The 22,662-nt window shown below is 46.2% G+C and overlaps 1 protein-coding gene across 2 annotated transcripts in view; it reads left to right on the top strand.

Moving 5' to 3' along the window:
- Positions 1-22,662, top strand: part of LOC127456175 (protein Aster-B-like) — a 220,443-nt gene that overhangs the window by 38,735 nt on the left and 159,046 nt on the right. Inside the window, exon 1 of one of the 2 annotated variants that reach the window (XM_051724525.1) lies at positions 20,455-20,756. The exons of the other annotated variant lie outside the window; for it this stretch is intronic. The gene's annotated coding sequence lies outside the window, so the exon portion shown is untranslated. Of the gene's footprint in view, positions 1-20,454; positions 20,757-22,662 lie in introns of those variants that run through there. 2 annotated transcript variants of the gene reach the window in all.

Below are 22,662 nucleotides of genomic sequence, written 5' to 3'. Positions count from 1 at the left end.
ACCGGAACTCATAGCCCCCTACATTATTGCGTTCAAACACAGCTTGGTGGAGTGCAAATATGAACGCAGGGACCTAAAAACTGACACAGCGACCTAAAAACTGTATGTTTATGATGTGACGCAAATGAGACGCTTCAAAAGTGTCTGACGCAGGTGTGCATTGATGCGTCCTTAGAAAAGCCCTCATAATAAATCTCGGACTGATTGACTAATTCAGTTGCAAAATGGATTGTGTGAACTGTAGGCCAATTATAGGCAAATGAAATAAGTTCAATAATATGGAAATAAACATATATTGCATTCTAAAGCCACTTTTTGAATTGTCTTTTGGTAACACTTTACAATAAGGTTCTATTGGTTAATATTAGTTACTGCATTAGGTATCATGAACAAACAATTAACAATGTATTTTTTACAGCATTTATTAATCTTTGTTAATTTTATTTAATAAAAATAAGATTGTTGATTGTTAATTCATATTAGTTTATAGTGAATTAACTAATGTTAACAAACACAACTTTTGATATGAGAAATGTATTAGTATATGTTGAAATTAAAATGAACTAAGATTAATAAAAGCTGTAAAAGTATTGGGCATTGTTAGTTCATGTTAACAAATGTTGTTAACTAATGTTAACAAATAGAACCGTATTGTAAAGTGTTACTGTCTTTGTTTAATGCTTTACTCGTGTGCCACAATGATGTAATGCATTTTATAATATATATTTTATTTATAATTATTTAAATATAACTATTTATAAGTATTTAATCATTATTTATTGAATTATTGTTATTTGAGGGGGTTTCTAAGCAAATATTTATATATGTGATCAATTGCGATTAATTAATCGGCACACCGTGTAATTAATTCGATTAAAATGTTTAATTGATTAATAGCCTTAGTTTAAAATAGACTCTTCAAACTATGGGGGATCTGGGGCTCTGAGCACTGCAAAGTTTTGTTGTTTCCTTGGAAACTGAGTTGTCTTGTCTGTTTCCCTCCCCACATGTGTTCTGTGTATTTATTCACCACAGTGTCACACTCCCAACGTGCAGAGTTTGAAAGAGGCTATTCAGAGACACAAACCTGCACACCCCCCGGTGCCGTCTCACGATATGACTGTGTGTAATGTGCTGCATGCTATAATTACCCAGTTTTACAGTCACAGTACAGTCACTTGTGCCTTGGGTTCAGCTGGAAAATAACTTAGCGTCAGCACGTCTGCAGATTAATTTTAAATGTGGTTGTAAATGATCAGATTATGAACAAACGGTGGTTTGTGATGTATATCAGTTACAAACAATTCATCTGTGACATTTTTTTTTTTTATCACAAAACGGGGAAATAAATATTGTGAGTTAGTCAGGAAGTTACTAAATGAATGAGTAACCAGAGACAGTATTTTAATAGGAGATAGGCCACTTGTAGAAAAATTAATGGGAGATTTTTGGCAAAGGCATTATCTTTTTGCTCTAATACTCACTTGCATTGATTGAACCAGCCTGATAACTACAAGTTATCAGTTTGATTTAAGCGAAATACCCTGCTGAAACTACAAGCATAGCTGGTCACCAGCATGCTGTATGTTGTGTTTGGACACTGGTGCCCAGCATGGGATGAAAATACATCTTTTTCTCTACTTTTAGACCATCCGTCCACACTTAGATGGTGTTTTTGACAGCGAAAATGGAGCTGTTCGAAAACGCTTTCCCAAGTGGACACATTTGAAAATGCCATCTTCGCATTATAGCGTGGACAGAGAAAACGGAGATATCTGAAAATGATGATGTATTTGTTGTCATGTGACAAGGTCTTGTGATCCATTCAACCTAATACAATCAAGATGGCGGCCCATATTGTAGTGGTGTTGTTGTGCCTGTTATTCACTTTGACAGCATTGTTAAAAATAAGTGTTACTTTGTTCAACCTTTACAGTGCATTCCTTCAAAGACGATGGGAAGTTTACTCAGAATTGCTGTCCGGCGATGCAACATGAGGACAACTGTGTTTCAGACCATACATTTCACGGCGATTTTTTGCATGCACAGAAAGAGGATTAAAATGTATCCGGATTAATGTGGACATAGCCTTAACCAGACAGATCTTAAGGTGCAGTCACCTTTGCACAGCGAAATTCCAAGGACAAAGATGACGTGGGCGGATGCTGAGCATGTGTGAAATCAGCAAAAAATAACTGCCACGCAGCCACTTTTTAATGCTGCACTTAATACACTGGCAGAGTGAAGTTGAAAAAGAAACTCGCCACTTAAATGAAATCCTTTCCATTTTGTATACAGTGTAGCTGTGTATGAAGCACCGCCCACTCAGAGGTCAGTGCCAAACCAAGAAACTTTCTATTGGTTAACGCAGCGATAGTTCACTGCAAAGTTCACCAAACTTGAACTCCACATGAAATCCGTGAGGAAAAATTATTCGCCATCAGAAGTCCGTAACTCGAAATTCATGATCGTGGGGATTCCCATAAAGATTATTGTATTTTGCCCATGGAATTTTGTCATACAAAGGTATGTGTGATTGCACCTTTACAGTGAATTCGGAAACATTAGGATGACTTTCCTCAAGCGAAATTGTGCTCAACAAAATTTGAAGCATTGCCCCCAGTGGCCGAAGCGGGAAGTGTTATTGAACGTAAGGTCACGTGTGAGCTCCATTTTCCAGGTGAAATGCCCACAGAGGGGCACCAAAAGTACGTAAAAAAGCAAGTTGTTTTTAGCTGTAAAAGATTTAATACAGTGAAGAGGAATGCATATTTTATTAACTCTATCCCCAAATCCCAACCCTTAACCTAACCATCAGTGGAGTAAAAATGTAGTGTAACTGTATTTTATGAGTAACAGGTGATAAGAAGGGCTTATAGCATCATGGGAGATGAAACACATCCCTTGCACTCTCAGTTTGAGCTTTTGCCCCTTGGGAGGCATCTATGTGGTGTAAGGTGCCTTACAAATCGATATAAATTTACCTTTGTGCCTGTGGCTATTCGAATTTGTAATGGGTGATATCAAAGTTTCTTATCATTATTATAGTATTTTTATGTATGTAATTATTTATCTTTAATATTTATTCTCAATGTGTGATCTGGTATGCTGTATTCTTGTTTAGTTATTGTGTTGTTGTGTGAAGTGCTGCTGTAGCCCTACATTAATTGCCCCGCGGGGATTAATAAAGTTCTAATAATAATTGTCTTAGATGGAAAATGTAACCTCCAAATTGGGATCGTCACTCATTATGCGAATATAATTACTTCCTGTTTTCAGTGCGGGAACCTGTGTCTCCCACACTACTGATGCAACATACTTCCAGTTGTGCCACAGGAGACAGTAAACATATTTGAGACAAATGCAAAAATGTTTGATGGGAGATGGCCCTTGTCAGTAACTCTGCATGATGAGGCCGATGTCAGGGTACTGGAACATTTAGAAGCAACATGCCAACTTCCCATGTGATTATGATGTCTTTGCTAGCTTAACCAGCAAGACTCACAAGCTAAATTCTGCTGGTCCACCAGCAAATCTCTAGGATTCTTCACCAACATCAATAAGCATTCTGTGCTGTGTTCTTGCAGCCATCTCTGCAGGATGTCTTCTCAAGCACATATTTTAGGCTACCTGACAAAATTATTTTTACAGGGGGTGACTTTGACCAATGCCTCCAATTTCGCCTGTTTGATTGAGCTCCATGTTAGCTGACTCCTGAATCCAATTAGCTATTATTTTCCACTTCATACTCCACTTATCTCTATCCAGACACTTCTTTATATGCTTGAACAATACTTTGAAATTGATTATTAGTCATGTTCTGCAGAAGGGAGACATTTATAGTCACTGAGTTGAGAAAAGAAGTATACAATGTACAGCAGTGTATTTTGTAGATTGTGAGCACTCTGAGTAAATAATGTCTCTCGTTTCAGTCTAATCCACCTGTGAAAACACTCTGCATGGTTGCTCACTGCTCATTTAAGCCACTCATCCAATAACTGTGCACCGTAAAAAATCCAATATCTATTTTATTTGATAAACCATATTTTAAAGGTTGATTGAACAATCTAGAATTGAAAATGTTGAAAAAATACAGTCAATTTTGAGGCCATTTAGTATGAGTACCGTATTACCACATGGACAAATTATCTGTAACTTTAACTTAATTAAGCATCTTTAGCTTAATGTTTTCCAGGCTTCTTTCATCACTTTCACAGATAACACTACCAGCTTGTAAGTCTGCTAAGGGAGTTGATTTATTTGTAGTATCCATTTTAATGAACTGAATGTCTAATTTGGGATTGAAAATGAGATTTTTTTACGTTGCTTTTGGAATTGATGTTGCTATTACAGTCCAGACAGTCAATTAATAAGAGCAGTCAATCTACTGATATAACTATGGAAATCATCTTGATTTATGCTGATTAGTTTTTGACTGTTTTGATGGTTCATTGGTCTGTTTATAATTAGTACTTAATTTTAATCATGTTCTCTTGTATTTGTTCCATTTTAATCAGTTCAATATTCTCAACAGTGAATTAGTGATTAGAGTACTATTACATTTTAATCCATTTCTTTTACCATATTATTTTATTTTGGTGAGAGAAACAGAGGTTTACTTAAAAAATAAGAGATAAATATATCAATAAATTAAAAAGAAACCACAGCAAAATTATGCAAATGTTTGGTTAAATGAAAACGAATTTATCTGCAAACAGATGGATCCTTTATGTACCTTCCATATAATTTTAATTGAAATCAGATAAGAAAAAAAACAACAAAAAAAAACTGTAGCTGCATTTTAATACAGTTCCTTACCTTTATTCTGCATGAAAACATTGCAAAAGTAGATTTACTAACAACTTCTGCCTCTTCCCTTTGAATGCATTTCAAGACAGTTCATGACATTTCAACAGATGTCAATGGGACTGTGACATGCAAGTTTAATTTGATGAACAGGAAAAACTGTGGCTAAGCAGACATTCTTCAGGGTAAAAGAGCAAAAACTGCTTGAGGTTAGCTACTGATGACTGATGCTTAGACATTTTTTGTATTCCCCCCCCCCCCAAAAAAACCAAGTTGCATACTCTAATATTTTGTTGGACTTTAGCTTTGATTATGACACGCATTCATCGTGGCATTGTTTCGACAACCTTAAGCAATGATAAGCAGAGTTGCATTAATTTTTGTCTGAGATCTTGTATTGATGACAGGAGAGTCGAACCACTCTGCAAACTCTTCTCCAGCACATTCCAAAGACTTTCAATGTGGTTAAGGTGAGGACACTGTGGTGGCCAATTTGTGTGTAAAAATGATTCCTCATGCTCCCTGAACCACTCTTTCACAATTTGAGCCCGATGAATCTTGACATTGTCGTCCTGGAATATGCCCGTGCTGTCAGGGAAGAAACAATTATATTATTGCCGCATAACGTTGCTGAGCCTAGACCTGACCAATTGAAGCAATTCCAGATCATAACACTGCCTCCAGAGGCTTGTACAGTGGGCATTATGCATGATGGGTGCATTGCTTCATGTGCTTCCCTTCTTACCCTAACGTGCCCATCACTTTGGAATAGGTTAAATCTGGACTCATCAGACCACATGACCTTTTTCCATTGCTCCACAGTTCAATCTTTATGCTCCCTTTCTTGTGGTCACACAGCTGTTTAGTCCCAATCCTGTAAGTTCTCGTCGCATTGTGCATGTGGAAATGCTCTTACTTTCGCTATTAAACATAGCCGTGAATTCTACTGTTGATTTTTTACGATTTGACTTCAAGCATTTTAGTGATCTCCAATCACAATCATTGAAGATTGTTTTCAGACAACATTTCTTCCGCAAAGCTGACAGTTCACCACTATACTTCCAGGTTTTAATAATGCGTTGGACAGTTCTTAACGTCATGGTTACTGGTGTAACCTCCGTTCCCTGATGGAGGGAACGAGACGTTGGTGTCGATGTAGTGACACTAGGGGTCACTCTTGGGAGCCCGAGACACCTCTGGTCTTTGATAAAAGGCCAATGAAAATTGGCGAGTGGTATTTGCATGCCACTCCCCCGGACATACGGGTATAAAAGGAGCTGGTATGCAACCACTCATTCAGGTTTTATGCTGAAGAGCCGATATAAGGTCGGGCCATTTCAGCGGGTAGTTCAGCGTTGTGGCAGGAGGGACCAATGTCTCGTTCCCTCCATCAGGGAATGGAGGTTACACCAGTAACCATGACGTTCCCTATCTGTCACTCACTCGACGTTGGTGTCGATGTAGTGACACTAGGGGTCCCTATACAAAATGCCACAAGGCTGAACGGTGTTATGTGAACTGGTGGTGTGCGGTGGGCAGACATGCTGTGTGCCTCATAGCCAGCACACCAGGTCGACACGTAACCTCCCCCAACACAGTTATGAGTGTCGAACGTCCCTTTTTGGGGACAAGTCGACTACCCAAAGATAGAGACAGGCTTAACCCTGTCGTGGCCTCTTTTCCCCTTCTCTTTTTCCACTCCCTAAAAAAGAAGGGGGATTATCCGACTTGGCCGCCAGGTCTAGTCGGGGGGTGTCCCTCCCAAGGGGAGGACACCGTGGAGACCACACCTTGCCCCAAGAGAGGGGGGGATATTTAAGTGGACAAATACGTAACATGGTCTTTCCAACCATGTGGAGAGCCTTCAAGGTAGATCCTGCCCAATGGGGGAGGAGTTACTACAAACATGGAGACTGGGGCAGAGGGGCTCTGCCCAAGGAAGACGCAGTTTGCCAGCAGGGAAACGAACTAGCGGAAGATATAGATTGCATGGGGTTTAGCCTTACAGGGAACCACCACATGCGGAGCACCTACCCCAGAACAGGGCTCTTAGTTAGCGCGTGTACTGGGCCGGCAGTGAGTCGCACGAAAACTCGACTGCCACAGGGCTCGGAGGAAGGCGCCATGTGCAAGCGATACACCCGGCCGGCTATCCCGGGCTTATCCGCTTGTGTTGCATGCCACTACCTGAGAAGAAACCAGTTCCACCCGGAGGTTGTAGAACCTTGCAAAGGTGTTGGGTGTTGCCCAGCCTGCTGCTCTGCAAATGTCTGTTAGAGAGGCACCTCTGGCCAGGGCCCAAGAAGCCGCTACACCACAGGTAGAATGGGCTCGTAGCCCTACCGGGGGCGGCATGTTTTGGGTGAGATATGCCATGGTTATGGCGTCAACGAGCCAGTGGGTGATCCTCTGCTTGGAGACAGCGCTTCCTTTCCGCTGTGCACCAAAGCAGACAAAGAGCTGCTCAGAGATCCTAAAGCTCTGCGTGCAATCCAAATCGATGCGTAAAGCGCGCACCGGACACAGCAACGACAGGGCTGGGTCTGCCTCCTCCTGGGGCAGCGCTTGCAGGTTCACCACCTGGTCCCTAAAAGGGGTGGTGGGAACCTTGGGCACATAGCCCGGTCGGGGTCTCAGGATCACGTGAGAATAGCCCGGACCGAACTCCAGGCACGATTCGCTGACAGAGAACGCTTGCAGGTCACCTACCCTCTTGATGGAAGTGAGCGCAGTCAGGAGGGCAGTCTTCAAGGAGAGTGCCTTAAGCTCAGCTGACTGCAAAGGCTCAAAGGGGGCTCTCTGTAGACTCTGAAGAACTACAGAGAGATCCCATGAGGGAACGAGGCACGGTCAGGAGGGATTCAGCCTCCTGGTGCCTCTTAGGAACCTGATGATCAGGTCGTGCTTCCCTAAGGACTTACCGTCAACTGCGTTGTGGTGTGCTGCTATGGCAGCAACGTACACCTTCAAGGTGGAAGGTGACAGCCTCCCTTCCAGCCTCTCCTGCAGGAAGGAAAGCACTGATCCGACTGCGCATCTCTGGGGGTCTTCGTGTTGAGAAGAACACCACTTAGCGAATAGACGCCACTTAAAGGCATACAGGCACCTCGTAGAGGGGGCCCTAGCCTGAGTGATCATGTCTACCACCGCGGGTGGTAGGCCACTTAGGTCTTCCACATCCTGTCCAGGGACCAGACATGGAGATTCCAGAGGTCTGGGCGCGGGTGCCAGAGGGTGCCCCATCCCTGAGAAAGAAGGTCCTTCCTCAGGGGAATTCACCAGGGGGGAGCTGTCACGAGGAGCATGAGGTCCGAGAACCATGTCTGGGTGGGCCAGTAAGGTGCTACCAGGACGACCTGCTCCTCATCCTCCCTGACCTTGCAGAGGGTCTGTGCAAGCAGGCTCACTAGGGGAAACGCATACTTGCGAATGCCAGGGGGCCAGCTGTGTGCCAGTGCATCTATGCCGAGGGGGGCCTCGGTGAGGGCATACCAGAGCGGGCAGTGGGAGGATTCTTGGGAGGCGAACAGGTCCACCTGTGCCTGACCGAATCGACTCCAAATCAGCTGGACCACCTGAGGGTGGAGTCTCCACTCTCCCCTGAGGGAAACCTGCCGTGACAGCACATCCGCTGTAGTGCTGAGGTTGCCCGGGATGTGAGTGGCTCGCAGCGACTTGAGGTGCTGCCGACTCCAGAGGAGGAGACAGCGGGCGAGTTGTGACATACAGCGAGAGCGCAGACCACCTTGGTGGTTGACATATGCTACCACTGCCGTGCTGTCCGTCTGAACTAGCATGTGCTTGCCCTGGATCAACGGCCGGAAACTCCGCAGGGCGAGCAGAATTGCCAGTAACTCGAGGCGGTTGAAGTGCCAACGCAGTTGTGGACTCGTCCAGAGGCCGGCGGCTGCGTGCCCGTTGCAAACAGTGCCCCAGCCCGTTCTGTCATGACCTCGACGTGCCTGGAGACCAGTTCTAGGGGAACACCTGCTCGTAGAAACGAGAGATCGGTCCAAGGGCTGAAAAGACGGTGACAGACCGATGTAATGGCCACGCGGTGTGTCCCGTGGCGCCATGCCTGTCTCGGGACTCGAGTCTGGAGCCAGTGCTGAAGTGGCCTCATATGCATCAACCCAAGCGGGGTGGCCACCGCCGAGGATGCCATATGCCCCAGGAGCCTCTGAAAAAGTTTCAGTGGAACCGCTGTTTTCTGTTTGAACGCCTTCAAACAGGCCAGCACTGACTGGGCACGCTCGTTCATAAGGCGCACCATCAAGGAGACTGAGTCCAACTCCAAACCGAGAAAAGAGAAGCTCTGAACCGGGAGGAGCTTGCTCTTTTCCCAGTTGACTCGAAGCCCTAGTCGGCTGAGGTGTGAGAGCACCAGGTCCCTGTGTGCGCATAACACGTCTCGAGAGTGAGCTAAGATTAGCCAGTCGTCCTTAACGGGGCAAGGGCAGCCTCTGCGATTTTTGTAAAGACACGAGGAAACAGGGACAGGCTGAAATGGAGGACTTTGTACTGATACGCCTGACCCTCGAACGCGAACCGCAGGAAGGGTCTGTGTCGAGGAAGGATCGAGACGTGAAAGTACGCATCCTTCAGGTCTACCGCCACGAACCAATCTTGATGCCGGATGCTTGCTATAATGCGTTTTGCGTCAGCATCTTGAACATGAGTCTGTGTAAAGCCCGGTTCAGTACTCGCAGGTCCAAGATTGGCCGCAACCCACTGCCTTTTTTCGGTACGATGAAGTAGGGGCTGTAAAACCCTTTCTTCATCTCGGCTGGAGGGACAGGTTCTATCACGCCCTTCCGTAGGAGGGTAGCGATCTCCGCGCACAGGGTGACAGCGTTTTCGCCCTTGACCAAGGTGAAGTGAATACCGCTGAACCTGGGCGGGCGCCTGGCGAACTGAATCGCATAGCCAAGTTGGACGGTCCGGACCAGCCACCGCGATGGATTGGAAAGCGCAAGCCATGCGTCCAAATTCCGTGCGAGGGGGACCAAGGGGACAACGTCGTCGGACGTACTGGCAGGTGGGGCCTCGCGGCGGGGCGGAGCGCGAGGTGCCACAGCACGTCATGGCCGTGCTGAGTCTAGGGACATCGAAGCACTTACCTGGCTCCTTGTGACCACCCCCGGAACAGCCTGAGACAGGGGAGGAAGAGGCCTGTCCTCGTAACCCGTGGAGGCTGCCACATCGGGGGCGGCTGTGTGCCACAGCTGGGTGCTCAGGGGCGGAAAGGGCACCGCTGGAGCGCCAATCCTGCAAGAAAAAGTCAGTGGACGGTCGTCGTGGTGACAACCGTACAGACCGGGTATGTAACCCAGGGAGGAAGGAAGCCACTCTTTTGCTGAACTGTTGGGTACTGCAGCCACTTGGGCGTGCGGTGAAATCAAACAAAAAGGCAACAAAAGATTTTCCACCCGGCCCTCCACCGGGGGATGGAGTGGTCTTTCTACCAGCTAAACGTGAGTGGGTTCCCTCGTCCCTGGGTTGCCCATCTCAGGGCCGCTTCGAGGACCTCCGTGGGTTCTTTGGCACCGGCTGTGAGACGGGTGGCGTCGGCTTCCTGCGGTGGGCTCCACGCCGGGGCCGGGCCGGAGAGGCGGGCTGCGGCGGAGCCGGTGCAGTCACCGCAGGGGGACGCCCTTGGCGATGAGCAGATGGGGTGCGGGATCTTGAGCCGCGCCGGGGCAGCATGTGCCGGATTGCCTCCGTCTGCTGCTTTACCATCGAGAACTGCTGGGCAAAGTCCTCAACAGTGTCGCCGAAAAGGCCCGCCTGGGAAATGGGGGCAGCAAGGAACCGTGTCTTGTCGGCCTTGCCCATTTCGACCAGGTTGAGACACAGGTGGCGCTCCTGGACCACTAGTGTGGCCATCGTCCGCCCGAGAGACCGTGCCATGACCTTCACGTCGCCGAGCGCAGTTCCTGCATCAAATCTGGGGCGGAACTACCCTCGTGCAGTTCTTTCAGCACCTTGGCTTGGTGGACCTGCAGGAGAGCCATGGCGTGCAGGGCAGAGGCGGCTTGTCCAGCAGCACTGTAGGCCTTAGCCGTCAGGGACGACGTGAGCCTACAGGGCTTGGACGGGAGCTTAGGGCGTCCATGCCAGGTGGTGGTGCTCTGCTGGCATAAGTGCACCGCGAGCACCTTATCCATCAGGGGAATCACTGTATAGCCCCTGGCCGCCCCGCCATCGAGGGTAGTGAGAGCGGGGGAACTGCGGAGTCGGGGCCGGGCAGTAAAAGGTGCCTCCCACGACTTCGTCAGCTCCTCATGCACCTCTGGGAAGAATGGCACTGGAGCGGGGCGCGGCTGTTTTGAGCGGCGCCGCGAGCCCAGAAACCAATCACCAAGCCACGAGGGTTCAGGGGAGAGTGGAGGGTTCCACTCTAGCCCGACGCTCGCGGCCGCCCGGGAAAGCATGTCCGTTATTTCGGCATCGGCCTGTAACTGGGTGACTGTCCCCGAAGGGGGAAGCCCATCTGAGGCTTCTGCATCCGACTGGACAAGCCCACTCTCCGATGCTGCGCTTGAGACCTCATCATCTTCGTGGGCCCCGAACAAGAAGCCAGACTCGCTGTGCGACGAGCCGATGAACTCATCTGGAAGCCCGATTGGGGCAGACGAGCGTGCTGGGGATTGGGAGGTCCGCGGGGGATACCCGGCGGTGGCGATCCCATTGAAGTCCCCAAATCGCCCCCAGTGCTAGCCGCGCTGACCTCAAACCCGTAGGTAGGAGGACCGAGGCAGGGAGCCACTGGGGTGGCTTGCTTACTTATGAAAGCAAGCCGCGACCGCAACGTTGCCATGGTCATGTTCTCGCAGTGAGAACATGAACCATTCATAAACGCTGCCTCCGTGTGGGTCGCGCCCAGACACGAAAGACAGCGATCATGAACATCCGAAGTTCAGAGAAAATGACCGCAACCAGGAATAACACACGATTGGAAAGGCATCTTTAGAAAGACGCGTCTTTAAAAAGACGTTCCGTGTGTGCGCTCTTTTAGAGAAATATACTCTTTTAGAGGGGAAAAACGCTCTTTCAGAAAATATACTCTCTAGTTTTTCTGCCGAAGCGCCCAGGGGCGTTCTCTGCAGTCCACCAGTGCAGAGGAGGGAGAAGCCGCTGAAATGCGCCGTCAGATCCAGCAGAGGTGAATGAACTCATTCAGCTCAATGAGCATGACCGTTCAGCTCCAAAGAGAAAATCTGAATGAGTGGTTGCATACCAACTCCTTTTATACCCGTATGTCCAGGGGAGTGGCATGTAAATACCACTCGCCAATTTTCATTGGCCTTTTATCAAAGACCAGAGTTGTCTCGGGCTCCCAAGAGTGACCCCTAGTGTCACTACATCGACACCAACGTTGAGTGAGTGACAGATAGGGAACCCAGTTTCAGTGATTTCAGCAATCTCCTTAGTTGTTTTCTTTGCTTGATGCAGGCCAATAATTTGCCCCTTCTGAAACACAGTAACATGTTTTCCACGACCACAGGATACGTCTTCCGACATGGTTGTTTAAGAAATGAGAAGCTACACACTGCATCAGTTAGCGTTAAAAGAATTGTTGCCAGTTGAAACATATTAATCACTGCAATAAAGATCCAATCACAGGCTCTTAAGTATCTGCTTATTTAAATCCAAACGGCACATTTATTTTTGGCCAGAGAGTCACTTTCACTTTAAATGTAAAATATATTAGTTACCTTTTCTCTGTGCATTAATCTACTTTATTTGACAGATACCTCTGATTTAAAAAATTCCTCTTCTTTGTTAAAGGCTTACAATCTTGACCTTTAGTTGAAGCCCATTCTTCTTTGGTTTACTGGCTGTCATAAGCAGAGGAGATTGTGTGCCATGATAGCTTTAAATAGAAACTCTCTGCAGCACCAGTCAATGCAATCAATACAGCTGCACGAGCTGAACTGCAGGCGCGGAAATCAGGTGAACATCAGAGAGGGCAATGTGTTAAGAGCATACATTAAGGCATTCACACATTATAGCACAGTGGTTGCTCTCTTAAGAGACTTTTTCACCCTTAACATTATTTTGCTTATTAATAGCCCAGTATGTAGGGATTTCATGAGAATATATATTCAATTCTAGGGCATTTAAATGTACTGAATGTTTTTGACATGTCCTGTGTTCAGCCTTTGCATATGACATTGCTTGTTTATGGTGATATGGTGTGTCTTTTTGTCTCCGCACAGAGGGTGTATCAATAACAGAGTGCTGGTGTATCTCTGTTAGCACATGTGCATGCTTATATAATTTCCACAATGACCAAAATTTTAATTACACTTCTATGTACATTTCCTTTGTTTGTTTATTTTTTTGATTGTTAGATTTTTTTTATTTATTTTTTTAATGAGGAAATGGAGACAGAAAATGAATCAGTATGGCATTCGATCTAGCTGATAACCAGATAGATGTTTACAGTTTTGATAACCAAATCTGTGCAGTAGCAACCAAGAAATAAAATCTTGTTTTTTTCCCTTTTCATAAAAATAAATAAATAAATAAATAAACGTTCAAGTGAGTTGTACAAATGAAACAAACACTAATTATATGCCTGTTGCTAAGCAGCAAGATGCATTTTTAGTGGAAAAATGGAAGCTAATTACAATGATTAAGTAAGGTGATTGTTGAGCTATGACACGAAAGATCTGACACAATGCACAGCATTTGAATAAATTCAAGCCTATACTTAGAATGCACCACAGGAAAGTTATTTCTTAAGTTTGTATGAAGGTTACAAGCACACAGATGAAACATTCTTCATTATGTAATTTAATAAATCAATATATCATTATCATTGGACATTATGTGGTTGATTGTTTGATGTGGATTTTTTTTTTCTTTTTTTTTCATACATTTATGCCAACTCATCCTCTATCCGTTAGCTGACCCTTGATATTCATCAGATAATTTGATGAGTAAGTGAATATTAAATTACTACACCATTTATTAGAAATGAAACATTTTAGCCAGCTTATTTGCAACTTGCAAAAGCCAACTTATAGGTTGTTTGTTTGTGTATTTATTTATTTAATTTACTTATTTATTTTTATTTGTAAAAAAAAAAAAAAAAAAAAAAATCAATATATCCAAATTTTTTGCAAACAGATTAAATACCAAAGTACGTACAGTAGGAATAAGAAGCGTCAAATTTAATTTCAAATTGACTACATTGTAACAAGTTTATATTGGTGATTCTAAAAAATATTAACCATCTATAACTAACATCTATCTCAAAAGGTCAAAAAAGTCATAAATAAATTATTTATATCTCATATGTTGCCTGGTCACTTGACAAGATGATGCGATACATTTACAATATATTTTAATCGGTAAATATCCATTGGGATTTTAAATAATACAATATAAAAATATCATAAAATACTTTTTTTCCAGGGCAACATTTATTGTTAGCAAACATTTTAATATACGGTATGACCATGGGAACGAGATAGTATTTAAACTTTACAGGCAAATGAAGGTGGAGGGAAAATAAGAGAAAACATAGACCTTCATAAAGCAGTCTCCTCCACCTCTTCTTCTCTCCTGTAATTTTTCAGGGCAACCTGCCCTGAGAGAAAGGAAACTCTCTCTAATGTGCTTACTTTCTTGTGTATTTGTGTTTGAGCATCTTGGGCAGCATGCCATGACCTGGCAAAACTGAAATACACACTGATTAGTGTACTGTTGTGTGCGTGCCACACAGTAATTTACTGCAGAGCAGTGTAGGACATGGTGCACTGTCAATGCTGAGACACACATTATGAATCATTGTAAAGCAGAATTGTGAAATTAATGTAAAACATTGTTCCCTATCTGTCACTCACTTGACGTTGGTGTCGATGTAGTGACACTAGGGGTCACTCTTGGGAGCCCGAGACAACTCTGGTCTTTGATAAAAGGCCAATGAAAATTGGCGAGTGGTATTTGCATGCCACTCCCCCGAACATACGGGTATAAAAGGAGCTGGTACGCAACCACTCATTCAGATTTTCTCTTCGGAGCCGAACGGTCATGCTCATTGAGCTGATCATTCACCTCTGCTGGATCTGACGGCACATTTCAGCGGCTTCTCCCTCCTCTGCACTGGTGCACTGCAGAGAATGCCCCTGGGCGCTTCGGCAGAAAAACTAGAGAGTATATTTTCTGAAAGAGCATTTTTCCCCTCTAAAAGAGTATATATTTCTCTAAAAGAGCGCACACACGGAACGTCTTTTTAAAGACGCGTCTTTTTAAAGATGCTTTTCCGATTGTGTGTTATTCCTGGTTGTGCTCGTTATCTCTCGCCTTCTAACGGTCACGATCACTGTCTTTCGTGTCTGGGCACTGCTCACGCGGAGTCAGCGTTCGTGGATGGTCATGTTCTCATTGTGAGAATATGTCCATGGCAACGTTGCGGTCGCGGCTCGCCTTCGTAAGAAAGCGAGCCACCCCAGAGGCTCCCGCCTCGGTCCTTTTACCCAGGGGTTTGAGGACAGCGCGGCTAGCACTGGGGGCGATTTGGGGACCCCAATGGGACCGCCTCCGCCGGGTATCCCCCCGCGGACCTCCCATTCCCCAGCACGCTCGTCTGCCCTGATCGGGCTTCCGGGAGAGTCCGCCGGCTCGTCTCACGGCGAGTTTGACCTCTTATTCGGAGCCCGCGAAAGTGATGAGCTCTCGAGCACAGCATCGGAGAACGGGCTCGTCCAGTCGGAAGCCTCAGCTGGGCTCCTCCCTTCGGGGTCGATCGCCCAGTCACAGGCTGACGCGGAGATGACGACAATGCTTTCCCGGGCAGCTGCGAGCGTCGGTTAGAGTGGATTCACTGCTCTTCCCTGAACCCTCGTGGCTCAGTGATTGGTTCCTTGGCTCGCGGCGCTGCTTAAAGCCACGCCCCACCCCCGTTCCTTTCTTCCCGGAAGTGCATGAAGAGCTGACAAGGTCGCGGGAGGCACTTTTTACTGCCCGGTCCTGATCTTTTCAGCTTCCCTGCTCTCACTACCCTCGATGGTGGGGCAGCCAAGGGCTATTCGGCAATCCCCCGATGGATAAAGGCGTTCGCGGTGCACCTATGCCCGCAGAGTACCGCCACCTGGCGCGGGTGCCCAAAGCCCCCGTCCAAGGCCTGTAGGTTTACGTTGTCTCTGACGGCCAAGGCCTACGGTGCCGCTGGACAAGCCGCCTCCGCCCTTCATGCCATGGCTCTCCTGCAAGTCCGCCAAGGTGCTAAAGGAACTGCACGAGGGTAGTTCTGCCCCGGGATTGATGCAGGAACTGCGCTCGGCGACCGACATCGCTCTCTGAGCGACGGAGGTCAAGGCGCGGCCTCTCGGGCGGACGATGGCCGCACTAGTGGTCCAGGAGCGCCACCTTTGGCTCAACCTGGTCGAGATGGGTGAGGCCAACAAGACACGATTCCTTGCTGCCCCCATTTCCCAGGCGGGCCTATTCGGCGGCACCGTCGAGGGCTTTGCCCAGCAGTTCTCGATGGTAGAGCAGTAGATGGATGCTAGCCGGCATATCCTGCCCCGGCGCGGCTCAAGATCCTGCACCCCATCTACTCATCGCCAAGGGCGTCCCCCTGCGGTGACTGCACCAGCTCTGCCGCAGCCCGCCCCTTCGGCCCGGCCCCGGCGTGGAGCCCACTGCAGGTAGCAGACGCCACCCGTCTCACGGCCGCCCAGACCCCGTGAAAGGCTTCAAAGCGCCCTTGAGACGGGCGACCCAGGGACAACGAAACCCGCTGCTCTGGAGCTGGTAAGCAGATCTTCATCTTTTTGTTACCTTTTGCATTTAATTGCGATGCATGCCCAAGTGGCTGCAGTACTCAAGAGCTCAGCAAGAGTGGTTTCCTTGTTCCCTGGGTCACGTATCCGGTGTGTACGACTGGCATCATGACCACCGTCCACCACTCCATTTGGCAGGTTGGCACTCCAGCGGCGGTCTCCCGCCCTGAGCGCCCAGCTGTGGCACAAATCCGCCCCCGATGTGACAGTCTCCATGGGTCATGAGGACAGGCCTCTTCCTCCCGTCCCAGGCTGTTCTGGGGGTGGTCACAAGGAGCCAGGTAAGTGCTTCGATGTCCTCGGACTCAGCACGGCCATGACGTGGTGTGGCACCTCGAGCTCTGCCCCGCCGCGAGGCCCCACCTGCCAGTACATCTGATGACGTTGTCCCTTTGGTCCCCCTTGCGCGGAACTTGGACGCATGGCTTGCGCCTTCCAACCTGTCACGAGGGCTGGTACGGACCGTCCAACTCAGCTGCGCGATTCACTTCGCCGGGCATCCGCCCAGGTTCAGTGGTGTCCACTTCACCTTGGTGAAAGACGAAAACGCTGCTACCTTGCGCAGAGATCGCTACCCTCCTACGGAAGCACGCGATAGAACCTGTCCCTCCAGCCAAGATGAAGAAAGGGTTTTACAGCCCCTACTTCATTGTTCCGAAAAAAGGTGGTGGGTTGCGGCCAACATTGGACCTGCGAGTACTGAACCGGGCTTTATACAGACTCCCGTTCAAGATGCTGACGCAAAGACGCATTCTAGTGAGCGTCCGGCATCAAGATTGGTTCGCGGCGGTAGACCTGAAGGATGCGTACTTTAACGTCTCGATCCTTCCTCGACACAGACCCTTCCTGCGGTTCGCAATCGAGGGTCAGGCGTATCAGTACAAAGTCCTCCCTTTCGGCCTGTCCCTGTCTCCTCACGTCTTTACGAAGATCACAGAGGCTGCCCTTGCCCCGTTAAGGGAGGTGGGCATTCGCATTCTCAACTATCTCGACGTCTGGCTAATCTTAGCTCACTCTCGAGACGTGTTGTGTGCACACAGGGACCTGGTGCCCTCAGCCGACTAGGGCTTTGGGTCAACTGGGAAAATAGCAAGCTCCTCCCGGTTCAGAGCATCTCTTTTCTCGGTTTGGAGTTGGACTCGGTCTCCTTGACCCCTGGCATTCGCAAATATGCGTTTTACCCAGTGAGCCTGCTTGCACAGACCCTGTGCAAGGTCAGGGAGGACGAGGAGAAGGTTGTCTTGGTAAGCACCCTACTGGCCCGCCCAGACGTGGTGCTCGGACCTCACACTCCTCGCGACTGCTCCCCCCTGGCAAATTCCCCTGAGGAAGGACCTTCTTTCTCAGGGAAGGGGCACCATCCGGCACCCGCGCCCAGACCTCTGGAATCTCCATGTCTGGCCCCTGGATGGGACGCGGAAGACCTAAGCTGTCTCCCACCTGCGATGGTAGACACGTTCACTCAGGCTAGGGCTCCCTCTACGAGGCACCTGTATGCCTTTAAGTGGCGTCTGTTCGCTAAGTGGTGTTCTTCCCGTCAGGAAGACCCCCAGAGATGCGCAGTCAGATCAGTGCTTTCCTTCCTGCAAGAGAGGTTGGAAGGGAGGCTGTCCCCTTCCACCTTGAAGGTGTACGTTGCTGCCATAGCAGCACACCACGACGCAGTCGACGGTAAGTCCTTAGGGAAGCATGATCTGATCATCAGGTTCCTAAGAGGCGCCAGGAGGCTGAATCCCTGCAGGCCGCGCCTCGTTCCCTCATCGGACCTCTGTAGTTTTTCAGGGTCTACAGAGAGTCCCCTTTGAGCTTGCAGTCAGCCGAGCTTAAGGCACTCTCCTTGAAGACTGCCCTCCTGACTGCGCTCACTTCCATCAAGAGGGCAGGTGACCTGCAAGCGTTCTCTGTCAGAGAAACGTGCCTGGAGTACGGTCCGGGCTATTCTCACGTGATCCTGAGACCCCGACCGGGCTATGTGCCCAAGGTTCCCACCACCCCTTTTAGGGACCAGGTGGTGAACCTGCAAGCGCTGCCCCAGGAGGAGGCAGACCCAGCCCTGTCGTTGCTGTGTCTGGTGCATGCTTTACGCATCTATTTGGATTGCACGCAGAGCTTTAGAGTCTCTGAGCAGCTCTTTGTCTGCTTTGGTGCACAGCAGAAAGGAAGTGCTGTCTCCAAGCAGAGGATCGCCCACTGGCTCATTGACGCCATAACTATGGCATATCTTGCCCAAACATGCCGCCCCCGGTAGGGCTACGAGCCCATTCTACCCGTGGTGTAGCGGCTTCTTGGGCCCTGGCCAGAGGTGTCTCTCTAACAGACATTTGCAGAGCAGCGTGCTGGGCAACACCCAACACCTTTGCAAGGTTCTACAACCTCCGGGTGGAACCAGTTTTTTGTTTTTTTTTGTTGCAACTGTGAAAGATGTAGTTAAAGGTTTCTACATGTGTTTAGGCTATTAGTTTTTTATAACAAATACCATAGTTTTTTTTTTCAGTGCCCTTTTTTAATCCTTCCACCCCTGTCCCTGCTGAGATCTGTGCATGCCACTGGTCCTGACTAGCCTGACATGAAGGGTGTGTTCCATTCAGAAGTGATCATCCCTACACCCTATTCCCTAAGAAGACTTTACAATTAACCATGATGGCATCAGAGGACTAAAAAGTGTGAGGCTCAAAAATAATTTAATTTATTCAGAACTCACTTTTTAAGTCATTTTTATTGGAAATTCTGTTTGGAATGTCTTTACAACATGGATATCATGATTGTACTCCCTTCAAAGTGCCCTCTTAAGGCATCATGTATGCTGTTTGGAACGCAGGGAATAACATCGTCTTAACTAATAGCATGAGTTTAGGGTGGAGCTAACTGTATTTATTATTTAATCTGATCAATGGCAGATGTGAGTGTTCTGAAAATTGGTTTGAAAACAATCTTTTTTTTTTTTTTAATTATTATTATTATTATTCAGTTTGGTGGTGCTCATGGCCCTGTGGTTTTCTGATCTTGTGAAGTAGAAAAAATATTGTTGAAGCTTTAACTTTATATTTAAGCACAAAGTAGGTGATTATCCAGGTGTTTGGGTTCAGTTTGACAGCTTTGTATTTTTGGATGAAAATCCCCCATAAACAGAAGTAATACACTGTAACGTTTTCATATACAGTACAGGACTTTTGAAACATGTAAGAAACTAGTGTATAGTCAGCTTTCGTAAAATAGGGAAAATGTAAGCATTAACATGATACTTAAATGTTAAGTGTGCCTGTAACAATTTAAGTCTATGTATATAATGCATAATAGAGGCATTCTTAATGCATTAGTGTGCAGAATACACTATAATAATACACACTAATTGTACATAATCAGTTGAAAATACTCATAAATAATTACAACCACATTTAAATATTTTTTATATTTACTTTTTAAGAGTATAATCCATTAAAACACATGATGGACACCAAATATAATGTGTTAAATGTGTTATTATTCATTATACTCTTTAAAGGGTAATTGGGTAACTAATAGTTAAATATTATAATGTATTAGCAAGACATGATGCATTATAATGTGTGCTGTAAGGCATTGTGAATACCTTTTTAATGCATTATAGATATACAGGCTTCAAGTGTTAAATTAGAGTTGTTGGCCTTTCTCAGACCTCAAACAAACCGTAAGGTTAACTGAGAGCAGAGTCAGTTGTGTTTTGGTCAGCACGCGCTCGGTAGTGATAGGTCATTGTGTGGTGGTCTGCTCTTTCCGCGAGCGTTTGAAGTGTAACGGCTCCTCCTCTGAGCAGCAGTGATTGCTCGCCTGTGTGAGATCTCCTCCGGTGCGTGTCGGTGTAACGGGAATGAATAATGAAATGAATGTGCGATGTCTCTAAAGTTGGGGATTTATCTCAAACAGAGCATTTATGCATTAAAAACTCTCCATTATGTCTGTCTCTCATACTGATTTTTGCTGTACCAGCTTGCATCAGAGACAGTAGAGTGTCTTACTTTGACACATTGACAGTTCCTCCTTTTGCCAGCTATTGGGATCTGCTAAACATGAAGAAACTCTGATTGAGTGAGTTTTAATATGTTGCAAGTTCTTTTACCACACAAGCTGTCAATCAGAAAACCTGGAAACTGCACGCGCTGGATATCGGCGCAGGTAAGGATGAGTTTCGACGTCATGCTAAAAAGTTACTTTGTTATAGCTTACTCTACATTGGTCATGATGTTATCACAGTCATGAGTTTACTGTCAGATTCACGGTTGTCATTTTTCACGATGCCCTGGAGAAATAGGCACCCAGAGGCCTCAAACACCATATATGCAAGGTATGCAGTGCATGGGGGCGCTATGGAAAGGGGGCGCCGGCGGCTCACTAAAGGGGGAGCAAAAAGGTGTACACAAAAAGTAATCTGTGAAAGTTTTAGTTGCCAAGGGATCAAATGACAGAAGTCTAGTATTTAGAATAAAATGTCCTTTGATCCTTTGAAATGAAAGAGTTCATTGTGTACTATAAAAACAAACTCTAATTTAGTTTTCATTCCAAAATTGAAACTATGTTGCAAAAATTGCTTGTTCCAAATGTTCTGTGGCTATAAAAAGGTGAGCCTCAATCACTAACCGTGCATACGCATGTATTTGTGAAATCTGAGTTGGAATGTTTTCACGAAAAAATAATGATTCATCAATTTATTGAAAATTTACTAAATAATTTTGGACCATCTGAAACCACATGTACGCAAAAGTTCATCCATCAAAGTGTTGAATATTATAAAATCATTCTAAATTGTAATGCTGTATTGTGCTATTATGGTGTGATGTGTTTTGGCCTTTTGCTTCGATGGCATCTTTCTCTACACATTTACAACTGTACAGGTACGGCGGTGCTAAAAGCCCTTATATGGAGATGGTTTGGGCGTGTCTTTGCAAATTACTAACTTTGTACATATGCTCCTTCATGTAGAATAATCCGGATTCATTAACATTAGAACGAAGGTAAGAACACATTTATGTGCGTAAGTCCTAATTCAGGAGGAAATTATTAATGAAAGCTTTTCCTGTACATATAAGCATGGAAAATCCATGCAATTATTAGTGAATGAGTCCCATTCTTCTGTTTGTTTGAGTGGCCAGTGGCTTGACCAATGGTGTGAGTTTGGGGCGGGACTATCATTTCAGTTTCATTTTAATTGTTTTTGCGAAACATTTAAGTGTGGTTTGTTTTGTGAACCTGTCAAAATGTAATGCAGGCTTTGCAAAGAGACTGTTATTGAAGGATGGGGCCGATAAAAATGGCTGAACTCCCCAGCAAACCCTCAGCTTGCAAATAAAGTAAAAGTGCAGTAAAGAAGAGTGGATGAAGCTCATCCATGGTAATTCTGAACATGTTTGTATTCATACAGTATATCAGAATGTTTCAATCTCAGTTGGGGCCTCTCTCTGTCACACACACAAACACTCATACCATTGTTGCTTTATGTAACCCTAGCTCTTCCCAGCTGTTGGCTGGCACATGGTAATCTCTCTGTGTGCGCTTCACTCAAAGTTAGACAGCAAAATGGTGTGTTTTTGTGTGTGTGTGTGTGTGTGTGCGTGTGTGTACTGTATGCATGCGTGAACAAGTGTTCCTTCTTATTCAAAGATTTGACTTGTTGGAACTTAGTATGTTATGCAGCTTAATGATCGTCAATTCACCGACTGTTTAATTAGATGTAATAGGCTTAAATAAACAACATATTCAATGAATGTAGGTTTTTTGTAAAGTTTTGTTTCATGAAAAGGATTATAACAAAATCGGCTTTGAAATTAAGTGCAATTTAGAGGTATTAAGTGAATTATATATATGGTTTTATCAGTCCTTCATTGGGAATCATGAGTGCATCTAACTGTGGGAGAATCATGAGTCATGCCAATCAAAACTCAACATGCTGAATGGTCTCTGACTTTCTCTCAAATACCCAGGATTTAAGGGCGGCATTAATTGCCATTGCTTTACTCTCAAGGCCTGAATGTGTTCAAAGTCCAGAACATTCTGTGCAGCAGACTTGCTAAAGTGATATTGTCTT

This window comes from Myxocyprinus asiaticus, chromosome 18 (genome assembly GCF_019703515.2).
Source record: "Myxocyprinus asiaticus isolate MX2 ecotype Aquarium Trade chromosome 18, UBuf_Myxa_2, whole genome shotgun sequence".
NCBI classification, from domain to species: Eukaryota; Metazoa; Chordata; class Actinopteri; order Cypriniformes; family Catostomidae; genus Myxocyprinus; species Myxocyprinus asiaticus.
Note: the sequence above shows the minus strand (reverse complement) of the source record. Positions and strands in the feature narration are given on the sequence as shown.